Below are 7056 nucleotides of genomic sequence, written 5' to 3' on the forward strand. Positions count from 1 at the left end.
AGATTGTGGGGGTCTGGTTGAAGACCTCTGGTGCAAATGTGCTGGAATTGAGTCCAGGGCTGCCAACATTGGGTGAGAGTTGGGAGTGAGAAATTGCGAGAGACCAAGCCTGAGGGAGTGTAGTGACCGGGGAGAGGGTGTGAGGGGAGGGTGTCCCACCCTCCCATTGGTACGGAACTTTTGCATTTTTCAGCTTGAAATTGTGCAATATGGTGCATACTGTAGCGAGTCTTTTAACTTACACTTGAATGCAATATTTATGCTTTAAATTGGATTAGCTATGAATAAGGTTAGACTAAATTACATTCCACAGTAGAGCCCAGGCTCTGATCAACACGTGCAGGACATGAATGATCTCTAGTGTATTCATGTATGGAAATCAGGTTATAATCAAACACTTGGCCCATGTTGGCCAACCTGGGTCACACTGCACACCTGGTACTACTCCTGGCCCTGACTCCAGATGCATACCTTCTCTCATTCCTGTCCCTGAGTCCAGCCTTTTAGCTGCCCCCTTATTCTACCCTTTTCATACCTGCTTAGGTTCCCACTGCTGAACACTTCCCTGGTCCCAGCTTTGACAGCACACCTAGTACTATTCCAGACCTTGACTCTGGATGCACACTTGGCCTTGCTCCTAGCCCCTTTGTACTGACAATATATCTGGCCCACACATAAAGCCCCATATAACCATATAACAATATAACAATTACAGCACGGAAACAGGCCATCTCGACCCTTCTAGTCCGTGCCGAACACGTATTCTCCCCTAGTCCCATATACCTGCGCTCAGACCATAACCCTCCATTCCTTTCCCGTCTATATAACTATCCAATTTATTTTTAAATGATAAAAACGAACCTGCCTCCACCACCTTCACTGGAAGCTCATTCCACACAGCCACCACTCCCTGAGTAAAGAAGTTCCCCCTCATGTTACCCCTAAACTTCTGTCCATTAATTCTCAAGTCATGTCCCCTTGTTTGAATCTTCCCTACTCTCAGTGGGAAAAGCTTATCCACGTCAACTCTGTCTATCCCTCTCATCATTTTAAAGACCTCTATCAAGTCCCCCCTTAACCTTCTGCACTCCAAAGAATAAAGCCCTAACTTGTTCAACCTTTCTCTGTAACTTAGTTGCTGAAACCCAGGCAACATTCTAGTAAATCTCCTCTGTACTCTCTCTATTTTGTTGACATCCTTCCTATAATTAGGCGACCATAATTGTACCCCATACTCCAGAATTGGCCTCACCAATGCCTTGTACAATTTTAACATTACATCCCAACTTCTATACTCAATGCTCTGATTTATAAAGGCCAGCACACCAAAAGCTTTCTTTACCACCCTATCTATATGAGATTCCACTTTCAGGGAACTGTGCACAGTTATTCCCAGATCCCTCTGTTCACATGCATTCTTCAATTCCCTACCATTTACCATGTACGTCCTATTTTGATTTGTCCTGCCAAGATGTAGCACCTCACACTTATCAGCATTAAACTCCATCTGCCATCTTTCAGTCTACTCTTCCAACTGGCATAAATCTCTCTAGACTTTGAAAATCTACTTCATTATCCACAACCCCACCTATCTTAGTATCATCTGCATACTTACTAATCCAATTTACCACACCATCATCCAGATCATTGATGTACATGACAAACAACAGTGGACCCAACACAGATCCCTGTGGACCTAACACAGATCCCTGTGGCACCCCACTAGACTTAACCTATTACGTTCAAGTCCACAGGTGCTTATCTAATGCAGGAATCGTTTATGGGGCACATCACGGAACAAATTATGCATAACAAAATTTGCTCCATTCATTGGCTTCCTTGTTATCTAACATGCTAATTACTTTGTCAAATAAGGCATCAATTGGTTGAACACAATTTCTCAACCATAAAATTATACTCACTCAGCTGTATAAGTATTCTGTTACCATTTCTTTCATTTTCGTAACAAACTGTCCTGAAGTCATTTTCACCTCCAATATTTTCAGTATTTTGCTGTCCTCCTCTCAGCTGGGACTTTTCTGAAATGCAAAGTCCAATAACTATATATTTAACATAGAAACATAGGAAATAGGTGCAGGAGTAGGCCATTCGGCCCTTCGAGCCTGCACCGCCATTCAATATGATCATGGCTGATCATCCAAATCAATATCCCATACCTGCCTTCTCTCCATACCCCCTGATCCCTTTAGCCACAAGGGCCACATCTAACTCCCTCATAAATCCAGCCAATGAACTGGCCTCAACTCCCTTCTGTGTCAGAGAATTCCACAGATTCACCACTCTGTGTAAAAAATGATCTTCACATCTCAGTCCTAAAAGACTTCCCTCATATCCTTAAACTGTGACCCCTTGTTCTGGACTTCCCCAACATCGGGAATAATCTTCCTGCATCCAGCCTGTCCAACCCCTTATAGGCTGTGGGCCGAGCATCAAAAATGTGTCTAGAAATAGGTTTTCGTGACCCAAGTCACCAAACTACATGAAATTTTCCACAGATTTAGATGAAATATAATTGAGAAGGAAGTCATAACTCGTCATTGCCAAAAGTTGCACATTAATTAATTAAACTAATTAGAAAATGAGATTGGGAAAATAAGCGCCATCTAGTGGCCAATGCCCGTATTACACCATGGGCAGCCTATTTCCGTGTTGCAGTCCATTTAAACTATATATTATTATACCAATATACCAAACCTGTTAATATGAATGTTATATATAATTATATTATATAAAAATAATATGATGAATATAGTTGTGAGTGTGTTTGTTTTAATGACACTGTCGCAGAGGTCCTGCTCCTGAACCAGCCTAATTAATGGATTAGGGCAGTTCTTGTGGGTTCCTCCCTTTACTGAACCCCACTGACTGCCAGTGTGCAGAGTGGGGGTGATGGCCATAGTGGGACTGTGGCAGTGCCAGGCTGGCATGTTCCAGTCGCTTTAATAGGAAATTAAATGAGACTGCAGCAGATGTCCCAGGTTTTAAGGGCTCATGAACCTGCCTAATTAAAGGGTCAGGACAGATCCTCTAGGTTTCCCCATTTACTGAACCCCGCTGACTGCCAAAGTGGGGAGAGTGGGGGTAACTGCCATAGTGGGACTGGGGCAGTGCCAGGCAGGCATGTTCCAGTCGCTTTAATAGGAAATTAAATGAGACTGCAGCAGATGTCCCAGGTTTTAAGGGCTCATGAACCTGCCTAATTAAAGGGTCAGGACAGATCCTCTAGGTTTCCCCATTTACTGAACCCCGCTGACTGCCAAAGTGGGGGTAACGGCCATAGTGGGACTGGGGCAGTGCCAGACCTGTAAGAGACCTGTCTTATTTCTGATGTAATTGTCACATCCTGGCCAAGAATCGAATGCTCTGATGTTCACTCGATGAATATTCATTTTAAGCTACAATGAGCTTATATTTATGTTTTAGACCCCCCCCCCCCCCCCCACGATGGTGCCTTTGCAAATGAGGGCTATTACCTTTGACCTAAAAGAACCCTAAAAGTGTTGCATTGTTTATCTCTAGTTTGTGTCTGTGTCTGTGTATGCCTTTCAAACGTGTATCTGTGGATGTAAGTGTGTATGTACGTGTGGATGGATGGATGTATGTTTGGATGTGTACATGTATGTGCGTGTGAATGGATGTGTGTGTGTGCGGATTTATGTGTGCATGTATGTGTGTGTTTGCATGCATGGAAGTGTGCGTATGGATGGATGTGTGTGTGTGTGGATGTGTGTGTGTGTGGATGTGCGTATGTATGTATGTGTGGATCGGTGGGTGGATTGTCGCAGTAATTCACCGGCACGCCATTATCATAAGTAATTCACTCATTGTTTAAATAATTTGACCAGTGAAACGATCCACATTAAATTAAAACTTTATAGTATCATTTTTTTCCACAATTTATTTCTTTTGTGTACTTTGAACATTTACAAATGATGCAATGCGCTGGTCGGACATGCCTGCGGTCAGTGTGCTCGACAGTTGCTGTTTGTTGACTATGACTTGTCATGGATCGAAGCAGTCTCTTTGGGGCCGACTCATCTGCTTCACCATCAGGAACTGCCTCTTGAGGTGATTCACCTGCTTCAGGCTTTTCAGCGTCTTGAACTCAATTGAAAGAGGAAAAAGAAAACAGAAAAGGAATGAAAAGTAAAATAAATCAACATCCTCAAATATATCTTTTCATTTTTCAAAGTAACATCATATGACTGTAAGTAAAAAGATTTGTTGTTTGGGTCCTATCATTACCATTCTTCCTTCTAGACTTTGCTATCGCTCGATTTATTGTTGTTATGTTGCAGAAGTGACGATAGCACTCTGCATGATAACCCGGGATACACTGCTGCCTCCTAATAATAGAAGATAATATGTGTCAGGGTGTATTTTACATCTTTTTATGTTTTATATTATGTAAGACAATATCAACATATCAATGAGGAAATTAAACATGTATGCATGTCCAGGTAGATGGGATGGCAAGTCTGCAAATTATCAAATTAGTGTTCATTAAAGCACAGTGCATGTCCACACAAAACAAATTTGTGTGGACAGGCTCTGAAGAGTGGAGGGGCAGAAGCTGCAGAAAAAAAAATCTCATATTACTTAGGTCTACATAGACTTCAATTCATAAAATGTCAATCTCTTCTTAATGTCAATGAGACTTACACTGTAAATTACTGCCATAGATAAGACTTCAAGTTCAAGTGCAGGAGCAGAGGGTGCAGAATAGCTAGAGAAAGAAACATCTCATAGTACCTAGGTCTGCATGGACTTCCATTAATAAAGTGTGAACCTCTATTTAATGTCAATGAGACTTACACTGTAATTTACTACAATTGATAAGTTATTTCAAGTTTAAGTAGAGGCTACAGAAAAAAATATCTCATAGTCATTAAGTCTGCATGGACTTCAATTCATAAAATTTCAACCTCTTCTTAATGTTAATGAGAATAACAATAGGTTACTACCATAGAAAAACTAGTTCAAGTTCACATATCACTAATTCATTTCTACAGAAACATCAACCATTTCTGACCATTTCTCACTGCAATGGAAGCCTATAAAGTGCGATCAATATCCCTCCGTTTTTCTCCCGTGGTCGGGGGCTGGAAACGGCCGCTACATGACTGTTATGGATACATATAGTTTAGGCCCTCAACTTCATGAATGAATGAATGAATGAATGAGTATGTGAGTGTGAATGAATGAATTTATTCACATTATAAAAGGGTGCAATTAAATTAATTAAAGTCCATACAGATAGATTTTCATAAATTCAGGCTTTAGATCTTACCTTTGATTCCTGGCTGTCTTCTTTGTGTTCCAGCACCTCAGCAGCGACTTTGCTTTCAAGGCTTTCTTCCACTTAGCAGCACATTCTTCAGCCTTTTTAATGCTTTTCTCACTAAATTCAATTACCCTGCTGCAAGTTTCCACGACATGTATTCCACAGAACAACAAATCGGAATCTCCAGTAAAACAGGCATCTGTAGAGGCACCCTCAGCCATTTTGTGTGCTAGCCTGAAGCAAAGCGCGTGATTGGCCAACTGGCAGACAACTCAATGTTAAACGTGCTTTGATTGGACTAAAAATTACCTCACGCGACCACGTTTGGTCGCGCTAGATGCATGCAATCGCATGCTGGTGGGACAGGCCCTTAAGTCAGTTGCTTTTAAACTCTTGTATATCACAATTATTTCTGCTGCTGCTGCTACTGCTGTCTACAAACTTACTAAGAGAGAGAGAGAGCAAGGGGTGAGAAAATAGTACGAGTGCATAATTCTCTGAAAGTGATAACACACACAGATAAGACATACAGGATGATGAAGAAGTAGCAGCAGCAGTTTGTCAAGCTTGCCTACCTTCATCAACAATTGGGACATCATGTTAGAGAGCTGTACGAAAGATGTTGGTGTGTGTGCGTGTGGGACAATTCCTGAAATAGAATCCCAAATTTCCTGGAATTTGATGGTATTTCCCGGCCTGGTAAGCCTTCCCCAACAGCGCACATGCGGATACCAGGCCCACTGCACGCGCAGGGAGATGGCATTAATTTGCATCCCTACACTGGCGCCATTTTCAATTGTGACACGGCTGACGAGCCCCCCGCACCAGCACAGGCGCAGATGGTCATAAATATACATACTTTTTCCCCCCAAATCATCCAGTGGGCCAGATTGGACCCGTTTGCGTAACGATGTTACAAAACCTACCTTCAGCTGCGCTCCAGATCTGCCACTGGCTGTGTGTGCGACTCCGGAGCCTTTGATGGGGGTGGGCGGGATTAAAATGCAGGCTTGTTGGACAGGGATTTCCTCGGGCTGCTAGTTGATGAAGAATAATCGATCAGACTTCCGTTCCCATTTTTTTTTTTTTAAATCGCTGGACAATTTAATCGCTGGATTAAAGTAAAAAGCGACTTCTAACGCCCTCAACACCTTCAACGTCACGGATCGCAATATCAGGACAAAACAAAAGGTAAGTCGTATCTTTAACATATAATCTTGCTTCTTGGGGTGGCTTTAGTCTAATTTTACGATGTGAAAATGTTACTTGGGCCCCATACGAATCAGTCGTGTCTTCCCTGCCGATATGGGCTTCAAATTCACGGCAACGGCAACGTTCCAATCGATCACATTCCAGAAACACTCATTCTCAAGATGATTAAAATTCTTTTTTTTTTGGACAATCATGTCATAAGAGCATTAAATCATCTATATTTTGTTATTGTCTATCCATAATTAATATTTTTATACTAAATATCCACAACAGTTTTAGTCACATGTATTGTGCAAAAAATAATAATTTTGATTATATTGAGAGTAGATGTTTCTAGATTAATTTATGGGAATAAAACATGAAATTCCTTCCGTTTGGCATATAAGTTCATGACAACGTGAGATTTAAAAATCATGTTATATTGTGAATTCTTGTGTGAATGGGATCAGTTTGTTATTTGGATACTTAGGCTATTTAAACATTTTAGCCATTTCTTAAGAAATGGATAGATGTTTAGATCTAGTAATTTAGATGAATTT

The 7056-nt window shown here is 41.4% G+C and overlaps 1 long non-coding RNA gene across 1 annotated transcript; it reads right to left on the minus strand.

Annotated features, from left to right (window-relative positions):
* Nucleotides 1-3917: 3917 nt before the first annotated feature.
* On the minus strand, nt 3918-6267 carry LOC116982930. Its single transcript, XR_004414558.1, has 3 exons — nt 6232-6267; nt 4267-4367; nt 3918-4125 (listed from the first exon to the last, which is right to left on the minus strand). It is a non-coding gene; the product is annotated as an uncharacterized LOC116982930 (long non-coding RNA).
* Nucleotides 6268-7056: the final 789 nt, after the last annotated feature.

The sequence above is a fragment of the Amblyraja radiata genome, chromosome 17, assembly GCF_010909765.2.
Source record: "Amblyraja radiata isolate CabotCenter1 chromosome 17, sAmbRad1.1.pri, whole genome shotgun sequence".
NCBI classification, from domain to species: Eukaryota; Metazoa; Chordata; class Chondrichthyes; order Rajiformes; family Rajidae; genus Amblyraja; species Amblyraja radiata.